This window comes from Apium graveolens, chromosome 4 (genome assembly GCF_009905375.1).
Source record: "Apium graveolens cultivar Ventura chromosome 4, ASM990537v1, whole genome shotgun sequence".
Lineage (NCBI taxonomy): Eukaryota > Viridiplantae > Streptophyta > Magnoliopsida > Apiales > Apiaceae > Apium > Apium graveolens.
In genome coordinates, this window is record NC_133650.1 from 228,353,663 (window position 1) to 228,373,533 (window position 19,871).

The window sequence follows — 19,871 nt, forward strand, 5'->3', positions numbered from 1 at the left end:
ACATAATTAGTCTGAGTCTCTGTGGGAACAAACTAGAAATTATTCTACATTACTTGCGAATGCGTGTACTTGCGTGAATTATTAGCGCGTGTTTTCCGCCTAACACTGTGTCACTTGCGTGTAACTCTTAAATCTCTCACTAAGGAAAATGCTAAAATTAAAGAAAACAATTTATTTTTAAGTGAGAGGAATAATGTGCTAGAGTCTCAATTCATTGAGTTTGAAAAATTGAAAATTGAATGTAAAACTTCCAAGGGTGAATTAACTGATCATCCGTCGAAATAGAATAGCTTGGTAAAAATCAATTACTTTTCAGGATTATTTTAAACCTGACGGATAATTGCTTTATTCTCATTCGTCTAATTATCGACATCTTAGCTGTTAAAGTTCTGAACATTATCCATCAGATATACGTACAGTTTGTAAGTATATCACGATTGATAATTGATAGAATTTTGACAGTTTATTTTACTTTTAAACGACTATTTTGGGCAATTTTAATTGCGTCTTTAATTTTTTCTTTAATTTTTACCCCATTTTATCTGAGAATACATAAAAGCCTTACTTCAAGTTTATTTTAGCTTTTATCCTTCTCTATTGTAATTAACTAGCACTCTTCTTCCTCGAAATAAAACCATATTTCTCTCTGCAAATTTCCTTGCATTAGCAATGGCACAAGTAGTCAAGATCATGTCTCAGTCAGGATTCATATATACTCAGAATGCTATTCAACAACCATATCAGCAAGGCATGAGTAGACAGTTTAGTCCACCTGGATTCCAGTAACCATAACATTATGCTCAAAGGCAATCATATCCTCAACAAGGAGGTGCTGCTCCATCTTCTAGTGCTGATTTCGAGGAACTCAAGCTGTTGTGCAAAAGTCAGGCTGTTTTTATCAAGACCTTGGAAAATCAAATCGGTCAAATAGCCAATGCAGTGCTCAACCGTCAACCTGGCATACTTCCCAGCGATACTGAAGTGCCAGGCAGGAAGCTAAAGAGCAAGTCAAAGCTATTACCTTAAGGTCTGGAAAAGTTGTTGATGCTGAAAAAGCAAAAGATGGAGAAGCTGAAGTTATTGAAGAAGAAGAGAAGCAAAAGGAGAAAGCGGCGGAACCAAGGAAGACTACTGTTGAACACACTCTGCCTGAGGGTAATAGAGGGGAGAAACAGCTCTATCCTACACCACCTTTCCCTAAGAGATTGCAGCAACAAAAGCTGGATAAGCAGTTCGGTAAGTTTCTGGAGGTGTTCAAGAAACTTCACATCAACATAACTTTCGCTGAGGCTCTGGAGCAAATGCCTAGTTATGCGAAATTCATGAAGAGTATTCTTTCAAGGAAGGTGAAACTGGATGACCTTGAGATCATTGCTCTAACGGAAGAGTGCAGTGCTGTGCTGCAACAAAAATTACCTCCAAAGCTTAAAGATCCAGGTAGCTTCACCATTCCTTGCAACATTGGCAAGTTGTCTTTTGACAAATGCCTATGCGATTTGGGAGCAAGCATCAATCTGATGCCGTTATCTATCTTCATAAAGTTGAACTTTCCTGATCCAAAGCCCACCTACATGTCTCTACAATTGGCTGGTCATTCTATTACGTATCTACGAGGCATAGTGGAGGACGTGTTAGTAAAGGTGGATAAGATCTTCTTCCCTGCAGACTTTGTTATTTTGGATTTTGAGGAAGATAAGAAGATCCCCATAATCTTGGAAGACCTTTCTTGGCTACAGGCCATACCTTGATAGATGTATAGAAAGGTGAACTTACTATGAGGGTGCAGGATCAGGATGTGACATTCAATGTATTCAAGGCGATGAAATTTCCTTCGAAAGACGATGAGTGCTTAAAAGTGGATTTGATTGATACTGCGATAACTTCAAAACTTGATCATATGCTAATGTCTGATGCATTAGAGAAAGCCTTAGTGGGGGAGTTTGACAGTGATGATGAGGATGGCAATGAGCAACTACAATATCTAAATGCTTCTCCTTGGAGGCGAAAGCTAGACATGCCATTTGAATCTCTTGGTACTTCTGATCTCAAGAATGCTGAAGGAAAGCTCAAACCATCTATTGAGGAAGCACCTACTTTGGAGCTTTAACCATTGCCTGAACACTTGAGGTATGCCTTTTTAGGTGATGCATCTACTTTACCTGTTATTATTGCATCTGACCTTTTAGGTAGTGAGGAGGACAAGCTCTTGAGGATCTTGAGAGAATTCAAATCGGCTATCGGATGGACTATAGCAGATATCAAAGGGATCAGCCCTTCGTACTGCATGCATAAAATTCTGCTAGAGGAAGGTAGTAAGCCGACTGTTGAGCAACAGCGACGACTTAATCCTATCATGAAAGAAGTCGTGAAGAAAGAAATTCTGAAGTGGCTAGATGCAGGAATCATATATCCTATTTCCGACAGTTCTTGGGTGAGCCCCGTGCAATGTGTACCGAAGAAAGAAGGTATAACTGTGGTAGCAAATGAGAAGAATGAGCTCATCCCTACTCGAACAGTCACAGGATGGAGGGTATGCATGGATTACAGAAAGTTAAACAAGGCCATGAGAAAGGATCACTTCCCTCTTCCATTTATTGAACAGATGCTTGACAGGTTGGCTGGTCATGAGTATTATTGTCTTCTGGATGGCTATTCGGGGTATAATCAGATTTGCATTGCACCAGAGGATCAAGAAAAGACTCCCTTCACTTGTCCATTTGGCATGCTTACTTTCCGCAGAGTTTCGTTTGGCTTATGTGGCGCACCTGCCACTTTTCAGAGATGTATGATGACTATATTCTCTGATATAATTGGAAATAATGTCGAAGTGTTCATGGACGACTTCTCCGCCTTTGGACATTCGTATGATGAATGTTTGAATAATCTTCGTGCGGTGCTCAAAAGGTGTGTGGAAACTAATTTGGTGCTCAATTGGGAAAAATGTCACTTTATGGTGCGTGAAGGCATTATTCTTGGGCATAAAGTCTCTAGCAAGGGTCTTGAGGTGGACAAAGCCAAGGTGGGGGTCATTGAAAATCTCCCACCACCTATTTCTGTGAAAGGAATCCGTAGTTTTCTTGGTCATGCGGGTTTTTATCGGCGTTTCATTAAGGACTTCTCGAAGATATCTAAGTCGTTGTGCAACTTGCTCGAGAAGGATGTGCTTTTCAAATTTGATGATGAATGCTTGGCAGCATTCGAGACTCTCAAGAAGAGTTTGATAACTACACCAGTTATTACGGTACCTTATTGGACAGAGCCTTTTGAGATGATGTGTGATGCGAGTGATTATGCGGTGGGAGCAGTTCTTGGGCAGCGCAAGAATAATCTTTTTCATGTGGTCTACTATGCTAGTAAGACTCTAAATGGAGCTCAAATGAACTACACCACTACTGAGAAGGAGCTCTTGGCTATAGTCTTTGGTTTCAAAAAATTTCGATCTTATCTGCTTGGGACAAAGGTGACAGTATTCACTGATCATGCTGTCATTCGCTATTTGGTTTCAAAGAAGGATTCGAAGCCTAGACTTATTCGTTGGGTGCTCTTGCTACAGGAATTTGAGTTAGAGATCAAGGATCGAAAAGGTACTGAGAATCAAGTAGCTGACCATCTCTCTAGATTGGAGAATCCCGATTCTACTTCACATGATAAGACATTGATCAACGAATCTTTTCCGGATGAGCAGTTGTTCGCAGTTCAGGAGGAAGAGCCATGGTTCGCAGATATTATGAACTATCTTGTCAGCAATTTAATGCCTCCTAATATGAATACAGCTCAAAAGAAGAAGTTTCTACATGAGGTAAAGTGGTATATATGGGATGAACCGTATTTTTTTAGACAAGGAGCTGACCAGATCATCAGGAGATGTATCCCATTCTATGAGACGGAGGGGATATTACGAGACTGCCATTCCACAGTTTATGGTGGACATTATGGTGGTGAAAAGACAGCATCTCGTATTCTGCAAGCAGGTTTTTTCTGGCCTACTTTGTTTAAGGATGCACATCAGTTCATTTTAAGGTGTAATCGTTGCCAAATAGTGGGGAATCTTACGAGGAAGGATGAGATGCCGTTAAATGTGATGCTTGAAGTCGAGGTCTTTGATGTTTGGGGAATTTATTTCATGGGACCATTTGTCTCGTCCTGCAATAATCAGTACATCTTGCCGGTAGTCGATTATGTCTCAAAATGGGTAGAAGTCAAGGCTCTACCGACGAATGATGCAAAGGTAGTGTTGAATTTTCTTCATAAGCAGATTTTAACAAGGTTTGGAATGCCACGAGTAATCATAAGTGATGAGGGGTCGCATTTCTGCAACCGTAAGTTCACTTCTATGATGCAGCGGTACAATGTGAATCATCGTGTTGCTACTGCCTATAATCCACAAACGAATGGTCAAGCTGAAGTGTCTAATAGAGAGATCAAGCGCATTCTAGAGAAAGTTATTTGTCCTTCAAGGAAGGATTGGTCTTTAAAGCTCGATGAAGCTGTTTAGGCTTATAGAACAGCATACAAGACTCCACTTGGGATGTCCTCGTTTTAACTTGTTTATGGTAAGGGATGTCATTTACCTGCGGAGCTTGAGCATAAGGCTTATTTGGCGTTGAAGAAGTTGAACCTTGATCTAGATGCAGCTAGGAAGAAGCGAATGCTTTAGTTAAATGAACTTGATAAATTTTGACTCCAAGCGTACGAGAACAACAAAATGTACAAGGAAAAAGTGAAAAGGTGGCACGACAGGAAGTTATCTCCTAAGTCATTCGTGCTAGGGCAACAAGTTCTTTTATTCAACTCTCGTCTCCGACTTTTTCTTGGAAAGTTGAAATCAAGGTGGTCCGGACCTTTTATTGTCAAAACTGTGTTTCCACATGGAGAGATGGAGATTTTTGAGAATAATCCGGGCCAAGCATTCAAGGTTAATGGTCAGCGTTTGAAGCATTACTATGGGGACACGGCAAACCGGGAAGTGGTTAGTGCCGTTTTATTGTCAACTTGAGCAAGGTACTCTACGTCGAGCTAATGACATAAAAGAAGCGCTTCTTGGGAGGCAACCCAAGAATTGTGACTATAGGAACCCTTAGAAGTTAGTAACCTATCCAAAACCATAAAAAAAATCAGAAAAATTTGGGCAATAAATTTTTTTTCCAGAGAGCCCTTGGGCGCCCGCGCAGCTTTGCTCGGCGCCCGCTCAACTTTGCTGAGCGACCGCTCAGCCCCCGACTGTCTGAAATTTTTTTTTGCCTTCCGAAAAATCCAAAAGAATCAGAAAAATTAAATAATAAATACAACCCACAATCCCACGATTTCTTTTCCTATAACCCATATTTTATCTCCCACATAATCCACTCCTAATCAATTTTTAACCCTAATTCCTACCCTATATATACATAAAACTCCTCCATATACTCTCCCATATACTTTCAACCTTAAAACTCTCTCCCATATTCAAAAACACAACTCTTAAATACTTTTTCTCATTTTCAATGGCACCCATGAGATCTCGAACTATTGATAGCAGCAACACCGTTCCTACTGTTGATTCTTCGAGGGGAACTGCTGCGAGACCTCGTTTGTTTGATAGGGCTGCTGAGGAGGAGTATACTAGGCTTTTGGCTAAGCCGATTTTGAAGGAGAGGTGATTCTTAGCATCGTGGAGGGATGGTGAGTTGTTGCCGATGATTGCTGAAAAGTGGTGGATTTCTTTTTGTGAGTCGCCGGAGGCGGTTCCGATGAGCGTGGTTCGCGAGTTTTATGTAAACGCAAAGGCTGAAAAGAATGGGTTTACGGTTGTTCATGGGCTTACAGTTGATTATCAGGCCGCGACGATTCGTCGTGTGATTTAACAGCGACCGCGGAAGCCCACGGAGGAGAATTGGAATGAGAAACATCCCTTATGCATCTACAGTCACGAAGCTATGCCGAGCAGTGGGAGTTTATTGGCCTTCTCACGAGTAGTTGCAGATGCCCGCCGCTTCTATTGATTCAGCGACTCTGAATATGATGCAAGAGTGGACGGGTGGAGAGCCCGAGGAGCATGGGTTGGGTTATCATCTTCTAGGAGGACGTCCAGTAGCTGGTGCTACCATGGCTAGGCCGGGTCATGATAAGGCAGGCTCTTCTAGAGCTCAGGAGGGTGCTGGGATGGCTGATGCCCAGTATAGGAGGCTGTCGAGGAGGATGGATGCGATGTGTGAGTCGTAGAGTAGGTTTGCTCATGAGCTCACCCTTGCACTTGGGACTGATTTCAGAGGCCTTGGAGCTGACATCCAGTGGCCCGTTTTTGGTGAGGACTCTGCTTATCCGCCTCCTGATACTCCACCCTCTGAGGGTGATGATGATGATTTCTCCGAGTAGGTATACCAAGTGTTCCTTTCTACTACCTTCACTGGGGACAATGAAGATTTTAAGTTTGGGGGTGGTAGTTAAAGAATATGTTTGTGTGTGTGTCATGTAGTTGCATATTCATGATGGTTTAGTTCATATAATTGCATATTTTTGCCATATAGTTTTTTTATTTTATTTTATAGCTTTATTTATCATGTCATTTAGCTCATGCATTTACCATGATCCCTTTTGCGTTGCTTTACCGATTGATTTGTGACATTGATGTGAGTGTAGTGATAGCGTTAGAGTGATGTTGGGTCTTGTAGGTTGACATGCATGCTAGAAACACTTGTAATTTCACTAAGTCTTAGAGTATGCTGAAGGGCTAGGTTGTTGTCATGGTTTGATGGTTTTTGAGGTTAATCTATTAATTATGCTTAGAATTTATAATAGGTTTTTAATGATAAAAGGCATGAAAAGGAAAAAATTGGAGTAAAAATTGGAATTCATTGCTAATTATGGCTAGGCTTCAATTAGCTAGTAGCCAGCTCGTATTTTTATGCGAGTAGTCTAGGGTTGAGTAAGATGGAGCGAAACGAACTTGCACAGAAATTTGAAAAAAAAAAAGAAAAAAATAGAAAAAACTAGAGAAAGAAAAGAAAAGAAAAAAAAATAAAGAGTTAATGAATAATTGATCATGAGTGGGCTCTTTGGTATTCGAGTTATTAAGTTCTTAGGGGACTTTGTGCCTAGTGACCTAAGGCTTTTATAGTCTGGGATCCGCTAACCTAACGCTCGCTAAATGGATGTCATTGCATAAGTCTTTTGTGGACCTCACTCATTGCACGGTCAAATAAGCATTTGTTGTGTTGAATAAAAAGCATGATTCTATAATAAGCTCCAGTAATCTTGAAGTGTTATAAGTCATTTTGTGCCTAGAATTTATTCTTTGTATAATCATGTGATTGCCTTGAGGATAGTCGAGTTATGATAATTGATCTAGTTTTGAAGAATATTTGTTAAGCATCCGCACACACCACGTTTTTGGTTGTATGTTAGTTTGCATGATTTGATTGATCTTTATTTGCCTAATTGCATTTGATGAGTTGGTTTAGTCATTGTGAGGGGGATCGCTGCATTTCATGTAGATTGCATTCATGCAGTTTTTTGTTTTTTTAGTCTATGATGCTTGAGGACAAACATCGATTTAAGTTTGGGGGTGTGATAAGTGGCATTTTATACCACTTAGAACGTCTTATATGGCTTGAATTGATGCCTTGAAATCAAGTACTTTGTGTATTTGATGCATTTTTCTAGTATTTGTGTATTTCAGGGTATTACTTGCATTTGTGGAGAGATTTCGTCAGGAATAAGCCTAGGTATGTGCTTGGCATTGCAAGTGGGAAGTTAGGAGCAGAACGCAGCAGAAAATAGGAGCAAAATAATTATTTTTCCAGTGAGGTGCTGGGCGCCCGCTCAGGAAGCTGGGCGCCTGCTCAGGATTGCTGGGCGGCCGCTCAGGGTCGTGAAATAAAATCCTAATTTTTAAAGTTCTATTTCTGTTGGACTTCTGACTTTTGAGATAGCTGAGACTCGTGGGGCTTCTATATAAGTAGTTTTCAGAGACATTTTATGTGTGAAGAATCGTGGTATCAATCAAGGAGCAAGGAGAGAAGGAAGAAGACCATTTTATCACATCGCAACGAAGAAGAGGAAGCATAGTTTCTTGTGATTCTTTTATTCGTTGTATCAGTGGATGCTAGTTTTCTTTACTTTGAACCTTATTACTCTTGTGACGTACTCTGGTTTTAATAAGTATTTTTATTAGTTATTCTTGTGTGTTATTATGATATTTTCATATGAACCCATGGTGACGATGAGTTCAATCATGGGCTAATCGTGATCATGGGGTTGTAACGGATTTACTATGGAATTATTTAGTTAGTTGTTTAATACCTTAGTGTGTGATGATTGTATGATATCTAGTATTGGTTGTGCTTATTCGTCTTATGTGCGTCGCGAACATATAAGATAGGGTGTTAATCTCTTGTGAAGCGACAGTGGATCTTGAGGTTTAGAACTTGCCATGCTAGCATAGGTTCATGTATGTGTATGCATGATTAGTAGGTAACTCTAACCGTTTTACTTACCCCGTGTAATCATAAGAAATAACTTGTGCTTAAATCGTTATGTTGTCAAATTCTGTAGACATATAGAGTCTCAACATAATTGATGCCTATTCAACTTCTATCTTAATTGTGGATGTTTGGTAGAATGGTATTAGTACAACGAAAGTTGGCTTTTATCAGTTTCATGTTGTTCGATTAATATCATAACTGTTACATGCTAAGGGTAATAACAATAACTATTGAAGGAAGTAGTAATGAAGTTTTTATCTCATGTGTGTTTAATATTGTTAATTCAAGTATCAATTAAGTGTTTAATTCTCGTAGTTAATTATAGTTAATAATTAGTTAATCAAGTCTACGTGTTATTGTCTTGACATTGAGAAGTAATCATACATTGGTGAGTAGGTGTTAATTAAACATAATTAGTCTGAGTCTCTGTGTGAACGAACTAGAAATTATTCTATATTACTTGCGAACGCGTATACATGCGTGAATTATTAGCGCGTGTTTTCCGCCTAACATTGTGTCACTTACGTGTAACTCTAAAATCTCTCACTAAGGAAAATGCTAAAATTAAAGAAAACAATTTATTTTTAAGTGAGAGGAATAATGTGCTAGAGTCTCAATTCATTGAGTTTGAAAAATTGAGAATTGAAAGTAAAACTTCCAAGGGTGAATTAACTGATCATCCGTCGAAATAGAATAGCTTGGTAAAAATCAATTACTTTTCAGGATTATTTTAAACCTGACGGATAATTGCTTTATTCTCATCCGTCTAATTATCTACATCTTAGCAGTTAAAGTCCTGAACATTATCTATCGGATATACTTACAGTCTGTAAGTATATCACGATGGATAATTGACAGAATTTTGAAAGTTTATTTTACTTTTAAACGACTATTTTGGGCAATTATAATTGGGTCTTTAATTTTTTCTTTAATTTTTACCCCATTTTATCTGAGAATATATAAAAGCCTTACTTCAAGTTTATTTTAGCTTTTATCCTTCTCTATTGTAATTAACTGCACTCTTCTTCCTCAAAGCAAAACCCTATTTCTCTCTACAAATTTCCTTGCATTAGCAATGGCACAAGTAGTCAAGATCATGTCTCAGTTAGGATTCATATATGAGAAGAACAATTTTGCGCCTCTTGTGAACAAAGAAATTCCATCCTCTGGGGATTATCACAAAATGATGGATTTTGTGAAGGGATGCAAGCTTAGTTATGCCATGCTGGAATCACCCACAATCTACTGTGAAGTTGTGGAGGAGATGTGGACCACTGCTGTGTATCAATCAACTAACAAAACAATAACTCTCTCCATTAAAGGTAAGGAATTCCGCATTAACAGTGATACTATCCAAGCATGCTTTAAAATTCCTGAAAATACTGTTACTAAACCACACACAGATGCTGATTTAGTTAACTTGCTTAATTCTATTGGATATGCTCTTCCTACCACTAAATTAAGTGAGATTTGAAGACTATGTCTTAGAAAAGAGTGGAGTTTTCTGTGTGATGTAGTTACCAAGGTGTTTTCTGGTAAAGTAATTAACTTTGATTCTATCAAAACTGCTATACTTAACATGCTCTACATGTTGCTTACTGATAATTACTATAATTTTAGTGATGTTATCATGTTTGAGTTGGGTTTCAAGTTAGGGGAGATTAAAAAGAGGTCTAGGCATGTTTATTATGCTAGATTCTTTATGATTATTGCTAACCATATTGTGAGGATCTTGTGATTGAGAACCCAACTAACAAACTGGATTGTTGGGTTCAAGAAAGAAGAGTAATTGCAGATTTAAATAGGGCTGATCACCACAAGGAAGTGCCCCTTGTTTATTTGCCTATCATGAAGGGCCCTCGGGTAAGTGAGGTAAATACTTCTGTCTCTACTCCTTCCATCTCTCAATTTTCTTTGCCATTGACTGTGGCTAGGGTATCTGTGTCATTGATCCAACAGATGCCTAACCAAGCCACAAAATCCAAAACTTCAAAAATCAAATCAAAGAAACCACACTCTGGTGTCTCTCAAAAGATGCCAGTTTCAAAAGCCACCAAAACCAAATAGGGGAGTGTGAAGGGTGGTAAGGTTGGTGAGGGACAAGGTAAACATAAAAGAAACCCTAAGAATAAGGATGGTGAGGTGAGTGTACCCAAACCTAGCCACACCACAGTTTTCCAACAAACTGTGGTGGTTAATAAGGAAATTAACACATCTCTAGTTTCATCCTCCCAAAAGGATGCCACTATTGAAACAAGCTCCCAACCAGGGGCACATGCCAAAAGGGTTAGGGACACAGATTAACCCCAAACTTATACAAAAAAAAAGAAAGCTAAAAAACTTGGGGATGCACAGGGATCACACATAGTGGAAACTGCAGCTAAAAACTCAGTCACTGCACCTTCTTAAATTCAGTTTGATGCGGCTCCAATAAATGTGGAGTCACAGCCAAAATCTTTAATAATTGAAGCACCAAACACACAAAAATTTCCCACCAATTCTCTGGATGTGGACATGATTCACACATCACTTCCTGATTTTCCTTCTTTAACTTTGTTGGAGAAGCCAAAATTCAGTACAAGTGAGCATCATCTTTTAGATGATTTGTTGGATCACTTTCCAATTCTTTCAAAAACTATTGAGACTTCTGTGCCTAAATTATCATCAATCTGCACAGAGTCCACAATAGTTTCCACTCCAAACTCTATCATTTCCTCTATTCCGATGGATATTATTCATCCTTCGGCTAGTGATTGTATCCCGACATATGTGCCTAACAACAGTCATCCGTTGGCTATCCTAACTACTACCCCGATGGATGTTCCTCATCCTTCGGTACTCTCTAAACAAGCTAAATTTTCAACAATTTTTACAAGTGTAGATGAGTTAGTCGTTGTACAATCACTCCTTGGATTGAGGGAAGGGAGTGAACAGAGTGAGAGGCTGAGTTGCTCTCAGGAAAAAGGAGAGGAAAAGAGAGAAATTATGCAGGTTATTTATTCCATCCTGGAAAAAGTGAGTGAGGGGAGTTCCACCTTAGTAGATGAAGGTGAGGGTGTGAGGGTGGTGAGCCCAGGGGAACCCTTGATGCAAGAATATAAAGAAAATAAGAGAAATGCAGGTATTGATGTATGGGAAGAGCCCATTATAAGTGAGTTAATGGATGTCAATGAGGCTGACAAGAAACAGCTATTTTAGGAAGAATATCAAGTTATCTTAGACTCTGTTTCTTGTGAAGTTGAGGTGTTTACTCACCCTCTGTCAGCATACTTGGTGCATACTACCACTTCAATGCAAAGGGCCAAGGATGTTATAACTGCTATACCTTCCGCAGCTAGTAGTGACTTTAAATTGGTTGAATAATCATTTGGGGATAATGGTGAGGATGATGAGGATGATAGCATGAGCATAGGGGGAGATGCATATATTCCTTCCTGGATGCTAACCAAAGAATGTTCTTATTCACATCTCCAATCCACCTTATTCAAGCTTATTCATGACACCCAACATCAATTCAAGCATCCACAAGTGCCAGCACCAAAAGATTACTCAAAGCACACCTGGTATCTCTACAACTGCACAAGATTAAGGTTCTCCAACAAAGTCAAAGTGTGGTTGCAATTAAGCAAGAAATTTCTGAAGTCAAACAAGATTTTGTAGCAAGGTTGGATGCTAGACTTCCCGGAACCACTATGACTGAAATAGATCGAAAGCTAAGGAAAGAAGCTGACTTGAACAGAAAGTTTGAGGCCATGGACTCTAGACTGTCAAATGTGGAAAAGTCAGTGGCCAAGATACTTGTAAATCATGAAGCTCAAACCAGTTTACTTCAACAGTTGGTGGGTGCACAACTCTCTATATCTACTCAACTTGATGCTAACAAAAAGGGGAGAAAGACTCAATTATCTTAGTTAGTCAAGGGGAGTCAATAGATGAGGGGAAGAAAGTGCTCAACATTCAAGTCAGTATAGTGATTGTGCCAGCAATTGCTTTCACTAAGCCACCAACTATGGATAGCATTGATCTCATCAATCTAGCAACATCAAAGATGAAATCAAATGACAACCTGAGAAAGATTGATATAGAATTAATTGAGATAGAGCTGGATGATAAATGAAAGCATATTGATGAAGAAATCCAGAAGAAGTTTGGTCCAATTGAAAAAAGACAAGGTATTTTCTCATTTCTCTCAATTGAGACAAATTTCTGTAAATGAAATGAGTCTGGGTAATTTGGAAAAGGGTCAACCTTCATGTATAAAGTTTCCAAAAGCCAACTTGGTTTTGAAGCCCAAAAGAAATTATCCAAAGTCATCTGACAAGAATCCCCCGGACCTTATGTTTGAGACTCCAATGCTAGATGAAAAGAAGCTGTTGTCAAGGTCCATTACATTCTTCAAAGATCCCACTGACTCAGTGCTAAAGAGAAGAATTGCTAAGATCTACAGGATTTGGAAAGAAATCTGTGTGGTGGCTGGACACCCTCAGTTTGCAGAAGCTAAGAAGGAAGAAAAAGAGAGAATTAAGCAAGAAAAGAAGCAAGCTGCTTTAGATGCTAAGAAGCCCAAACAGAAGAAAAAGCAAGCTGCTTTAGATGCTAAGAAGCTCAAACAGAAGAAAAAGCAAGCTGCTATAGTAGCCAAGCTTCAAGCTGTGAAAACTGCAACTGAGATTTCTGAGAAACAACCCGTGGTAGCTGAAGATCGGGATCAGAAAATGCACAAGGAACCTCAACAGAAAAGGAAGTTCAGATACAAGATTCTTCCCAAAAGAATGTTGGATTTCGATGATGATAAGATGGAAGATTACATTCCCAACCAGTCTACATCTACAACTCAAACATCCAAGCCCTCAGTGGTGCATGAGGAATTTAAGGTGGATCTTATAAAGGATTTTCATGGTGAGCCTATAGTTCCCAAGGATGAGCCAATAGACTGGGAAAGATTGCCTCTTCCTGAACTTAATTTACCAATATTCGACAAGTTAAAGAAGAAAAAGACAAGAGCAATCAAGAAGGTCAAGCCTGTGAAACTCAAAACCAAAACCTTAACCAAAACTCAACCAACTGTCAACAAGGGAGATCTTCTATATATCTGTGATATCAAGGAATTTTCAGATATAAATCTCTACATGGATGAATTAGAAGAAGTGAGGGGAATTAATGCTCACATAAATCTCCCTGAAAGACTGGTGTTCAAATACAAGGGTGGGAAAGAGATCATATGGCCCCTTCACAGGATTCTTCAAGAAAGTTGTACTGTTTTGATAAAGATCTTCTCATCTTTCAAGAAAAATTTTGGATTCAATGTGACTGCCAAGAAATTGGTTCTAAAGAAGTTAGAAGAACTAATGAGCAGAAAAGCCTCAAATGCACTCTCAGGGACTCTATCAATTCCCTTCACAATAAATATAGTGCACTTGAGGCCTTACTGGCTGATGGAATTCATGGATGATAAAGGTGTTAGGAGATTCTTCAGACTGGATGACCAATTGAGCATCTCAAGCAACGAGACTCTATTGGAAATGCAAGGAAAGATGGATCTATTAAATGTTGAAGAATTTGAATTTCACAGACAACTCCAAAATCAAATAGAAGAAAACAACTGGAAGCTTGGTAAGAAATTAAGACAATCAAGGAAATAGAAAACATCTGCCCAGACTAGAGGATCACCTTGATAATGATTGTGAGAACTCTTTGTACACTTTACTTTTATAATTTTCAAATAAACTGTAGCACTTACTAGTTTTATCTACCATAATTCAATCTGTATATTTAGGGTGTTTTGTTATCATCAAGTTTCTCTGAACTTATGGCTACAATTCCAGTAGACATAAATTGGGGGAGATTGTAAGGAATATGTTGTGAACTTGATGATAAGTTGAACAAAACACCTTAGTAAATTAACTTAGTGTTTTTGTAGCTCTCGACGGATGTTCTATAATAGTCCCAACGGATGATCTTTATAGTCTCGACAGATGACTTCTGAACATCCATCGAGAGTGTAGCTTATGTAACAATAAGTATTGTAGCACATTTCTGCAAATAACAATGTTTTAGTTGAGTAGATGTTGTAGGATTCTTTGAGTCATATTGACTACTAGATTGATATGTAGAATAGGTTGGCTAATTATAAATATAAGATGTCTTGTAATTCTGTATAAGTGAAATAGAGTCAAGTGACAGAAAGACTCCCGATGGATGATCAACAAAGGCTCCCGACAGATAAACAACTAGGCTCCCGACGGATGACCAACATAGTCCCGACGGATGATCATAAATTCAAAAGAGCAGTTGACAGTGACAATACAGTCACATGTGTCGTGTGTTTGCAAATGGAATGTGGCAGCCTAATTGCAGGACTTAGAGAATAAAGAAGCATTACCATTTCCATGCAATTATGAAGATATTCAAAGATGCTAGATAAAGTAATGTTGCAGCATGAAGTTAGACTAGATTCAGTTTGTCTTATTGTCTTGTCTCACTATCATGTAACTTGGTAATATATAAACCAAGTGTAGCAAGTTGAAAAGTATCCAAGTTAGAAAGAAAAACTAGAGAAATAAAAATCTATAAAGAATTTCTCAGTTGTTTTTGTTATTCAACTTGTAAGCAGCTGTGTGCTATTCAAGCATCACATAGTTCTCATATATATATATATATATATATATATATATATATCTGGTGGATAAGTTCAAATCCACCAGAAAGTTTTAAAGCCTTGTGTTTTATTTGTTTGTGTTTTTATTTCTATTTTACTTTCATTGCGCACTTCTTGTAAAATCAAACACAGTTATATATCAAGTAAGAACATTCTTAAAATAAGAAAAAAAAATCCAGAATTACATTCAACCCCCCTTCTGTAATTCTTGTTGCATTGTTTGGGACTAACAAGTAAGTTTGCTAATCAATGAGGAATTGATTGCTGAAGATAGAGAGAAGGAGAAGGTAGAGGAATCCCCTCAGACTCCTAAGGCTCCATCTAGTTCAATCCATAGCTGACCTAGGTAATAAGGTGGATAGAAATAAACCTGACACACTTAAGAAACCAGACCCAATAGTTAACTCTAAGACTGGCGAGAGTGCTAATGTTAAGGCTACGAAAAATAGGAATGGCAAGGTAGGTGTAAATAAGAAATCCAATTTTGCATCTTCCACATCTGCATCTAGAAATTTATGTAGAAATTATAATTCTGTTGCACACCTTACACACACATGCACAAAAGCTAAAGTAGAATCTGTTGCAACTTCTAGTGTTCCTGCCATGCCTAATATGCCTAGTTTTCATGAGCCCTGTGGCGTAGTTAGATGTATGCCATGTGCATTTGTTACCATGTCTGAATATTTCAAAGCTTTTCATAAAACTGCTAGCACTTGCATTGACACTAAGACAAGCATGAGTAATGAGCACACACAGGCTAAGACAGTAGTAGCTCATATATCTAAGTCTGACAACTCTGTTGAGACTAGCACTGAGAAAGAGTCAATCAAAGTGAAAGCTAAGTCTGTCAAGGTTTCATGTTGATTATGTTTCTACTCCTAAACCTTCAGGACCCAAGAAAGCTTGGGTACCAAAGTCTTCTTAATCAATCTGTGTTTGCAGGGTAAGGTAAGAAAAGAAAAGATCATGAGGATTCTGGACAGTGGTTTTTCTAGACACATGATAGGAGAAAAGTCCCTGCTCACAGGTGAGGTTGAGAAAGCTGGATCTATAGTTACATTTGGAGATAACAGCAAAAGATTTACGAAAGAATATGGGAATTTGGAAATTGGGAATGTCATCATTGAAAACATCTCTCTTGTGAAAGGATTGAAGCATAATCTTCTAAGAGTTAGTCAGTTTTGTGACAAAGGATACAATGTTGATTTTAGGCCAGAAAGATGTTTGATCACTCACAGGAAAGATGAGAAGCTTGCTTTACAGGGAGTAAGGAAAGGTAATTTGTTTGTACTGACTTGAAGTCTACTTATGATGGTGTAATGAGATATTTCTACATCAAAGCTTCATCAGAACAAATTTGGTTATGGCACAAGAAGCTCTCACACTTAAACTTCAAGACAATGAACTCTCTGGTTAAGAGAGAATTGTTGAGAGGACTACCACATATGGAATTCTGTCAAGAAGGACTCTGTGAAGCATGTAAAAAGGGAAATCAAAGAAAGTATCACACAGAAGCAAGGAAATGACAAGCATAACTGAACCTCTTTGTTGAGTGGCATTTATGGAACTTTATTATGCTCCGTAAAGCTTTGAATTGGTGTATTTGTACTCAAGTTATTGGTGTTTTAATGTATTTTCTAGTGTTTTTTCATTTTCAGGCATTCTCCAGGTGATCAGATGAATTAGCATTATTTTGGTGCTAATTTGGTGTCAGGAAGGTGTTGGAAAAAAAGCTCTTGGAAAACCAGCTCAATCGGCAAGGAAAAAGAAGAAGTCAAAGTTTTGAACAGTGAGCCAGCGCGCCCGCGCTGTCAAAGCGCACAGCCACGCCCAAACATCAAAAACCCAGCGCGCCCACTGATCAAGTGCGCGGCCGCGCCGTATCGGGATAGCAGAATCCTGTTCCTACTTGGATTTTGAGAGAAAGACTTCTATATTGCATGGGGATGCTATATAAACAATTTTAAGATCGTTTTTTAGGGATATCAAGCCAGAGACATATCAGAGCTAAGGAAAAGACGACAAGAGACCTATAGCACAACTCAAGAAAGGCGAAAATGATCTAGTTTATTCTTGTGAATCTTTATTTTGAGTTGTAATCTTGGATGCTCGTTTCTTGTTTTGTTGAACCCTTACTCTTGTTTCGTACTTGGTTTTATTTATTCAGTATAAAGACTACGTTTATTATACCATGCTTTCATCGAAACCCACGTTGATGATGAGTCCGATTATGGGCTAATCTTTATCGTGGGGTTCTAGCGGATTTATTTATGGATTTCTTTCATTGATTTGATTCGATACCTTAATGTGTGGTGATTGTATGATAACCTAGTATTGGTTGTGCTTATTCGTCTTATGAGCATCATAAACTTATAAGATAGTGTGTTAATCTTTAATGAAGCAAAAATGAATTTAAGGGTTTAGAACTTGCCATACTAGCATAGGTTCATGTATTTGTTATGCATGATTCGTAGGTAATTTTAATCATCTTACTTGCCCTATGTAATCAAGGTAGATAACTTGTGCTTAAACTGTTATGTTGTCAAATTTTATAGACATACAGGGTCTCAATCTATTCAGCTTCTATCTCTTTTGTGAATGTCTGGTAGTATGGTATTCGTGCAACAAAAGTTGGCGTTTATCAGTCTCGTGTTATTTGATTAGTGTCATCACCATTACATGCTAAGGTTAAGAACGAAAAGGCTATTGAATGAAGAATTTAATGAAGTTAGAATCCCATGTTTGATATATATATTAATTCAATTATTCTTATTCTCTTAGTATTAATTGTTAGTTTAATTCTTAGTTATAAACAACCTCAAATTGTTATTCATCTTAGCATTGAATAATAACCATACATTATTGCTTAAGTGCATAAATTATAAAGTTAACCTAAACCAGTGTCTGTGGGAATGAATCTGATTTATATCTTATACTACTTGCGAACGCGTATACTTGCGTGTAATTTTAGCGCGTGTTTAGCGACTAACAAGTTTTTGGCGCCGTTGTCGGGGACTTGGTATTAATTTTTAGTTTATGTGTTTTCCATCAGTGGTCGTTAAAGTTCATTGACTCGGACATTGTTACTTATCTGTTACCTTATCTTCTTTCAGGTACTCTAGCGAGGGTGTATGCATACGCATTCGCGATCTCATAAGAGAACTCTGGATAAAGACGAGAAAGAAGTTGTGGTGGTTCGAAGGGAAGTCTTTGAAGAAGAAAAGAAGGTAGAAGAAGAAGAGAAAGTCGAGGAACCAGTTTTAGTAGTGATGGGAGATCAAGCAGAAAATCCTAAGGCTTTGATGGATTATTCTCAGCCTAAGATCAATGACATTCAGTCAAGCATCATCAGGCCAGCCATCAGGGCTAACACTTTTGAGATCAAGTCAAGCACGATTCAGATGATACAGAACTCAGTTCAGTTTGGGGGTTCTCCTACTAAAGACCCCAACATGCACATGAGGGATTTCATCGACATCTGCCACACTTTCAAGTTCAATGATGTGACTGAAGATGCTATCAAGCTGCGACTCTTCCCATTCTCTCTGAGGGATAAAGCTAAGTGCTGGTTACATTCTCTACTAGCAGGGTCTATCACCACTTGGGAATATCATGCTCAAAAGTTTCTCACTAAATTCTTCCCTATGGCGAAGACTGCTGCAATCAGGAATGCTCTTACTCAGTTTGCTCAGCAAACTGGAGAATCTCTGTGTGAGGCTTGGGATCGATATAAGGAGATGCTAAGGAAGTGCCCACACCATGGCATGCCTAATTGGATGATTATAAACTATTTCTACAATATATTGGGTGCTACTTCTAGACCCATGCTCGATGCAACATCAGAAGTAGCCTTGTGGGCTAAGAGCTATGATGAAGCCTATATATTCATTGAACTGATGGCTGCTAATGAATACCAGAATCCTTCCCAAAGACTGACTCAGGGAAAAGTAGCCAGAATTCTGGAGTTGGACGCAACAACTGCTATAGCTACTCAACTTAAGGTTTTGATGATGAAGGTGGACACTTTGGCTAATTATGGAGTTAATCAAATCGCTAGTGTCTGTGAGCTTTGTGCTGGTTGGTAGGGCGAAAACACGCGCTAAAATTCACGTAAGTATACACATTCAGAATTAATATATAATCTTTTCTAGTTCATTCCCACAGAGACTGGCATTGGTTAACTATGTAATTTATGCACCTATGCACCGATGATACGGTTATTATCCAATGCTAAGACGATAACACTTTGGGTTATTTATACTATGAATTAAACTAATGATTATAACTAAGAGAGTAAAGAAAGTTATATATTATATGAGACAAACATGGGATTCTAACTTCATTAAATACTTCATTCAATAGCCTTATTGTTCTTAACCTTAGCATGCAATGGTGATGACACTAATCAGATAACACGCAACTGCTAAACGCCAACTTTCGTTGCATGAATAACATACTACCAGACATCCACAAAAGATATAGAAGCTGAATAGACACCAATTATATTGAGACCCTATATGTCTATAGAATTTGACAACATAACGGTTTAAAGCACAAGTAATCTATCATGATTACACAGGGCAAGTAAGATGGGTAAAATTACCTACGAATCATGCATAATAATAACACATGAACCTATGCTAGCATGGTAAGTTCTAAATCCTTAAATTCGTTGTCGCGTCATTAAGAATTAAAATGCTATCTTACAAGTTCACAACTCTCATAAGAAGAATAAGCACAACCAATACTAG

At 38.3% G+C, this 19,871-nt stretch overlaps 1 non-coding gene across 1 annotated transcript; it reads right to left on the reverse strand.

The window, feature by feature from the left end:
* Nucleotides 1-18,779: 18,779 nt before the first annotated feature.
* Nucleotides 18,780-18,886, reverse strand: LOC141722737 (small nucleolar RNA R71). The gene has a single exon (XR_012575741.1). It is a non-coding gene; the product is annotated as a small nucleolar RNA R71 (small nucleolar RNA).
* Nucleotides 18,887-19,871: the final 985 nt, after the last annotated feature.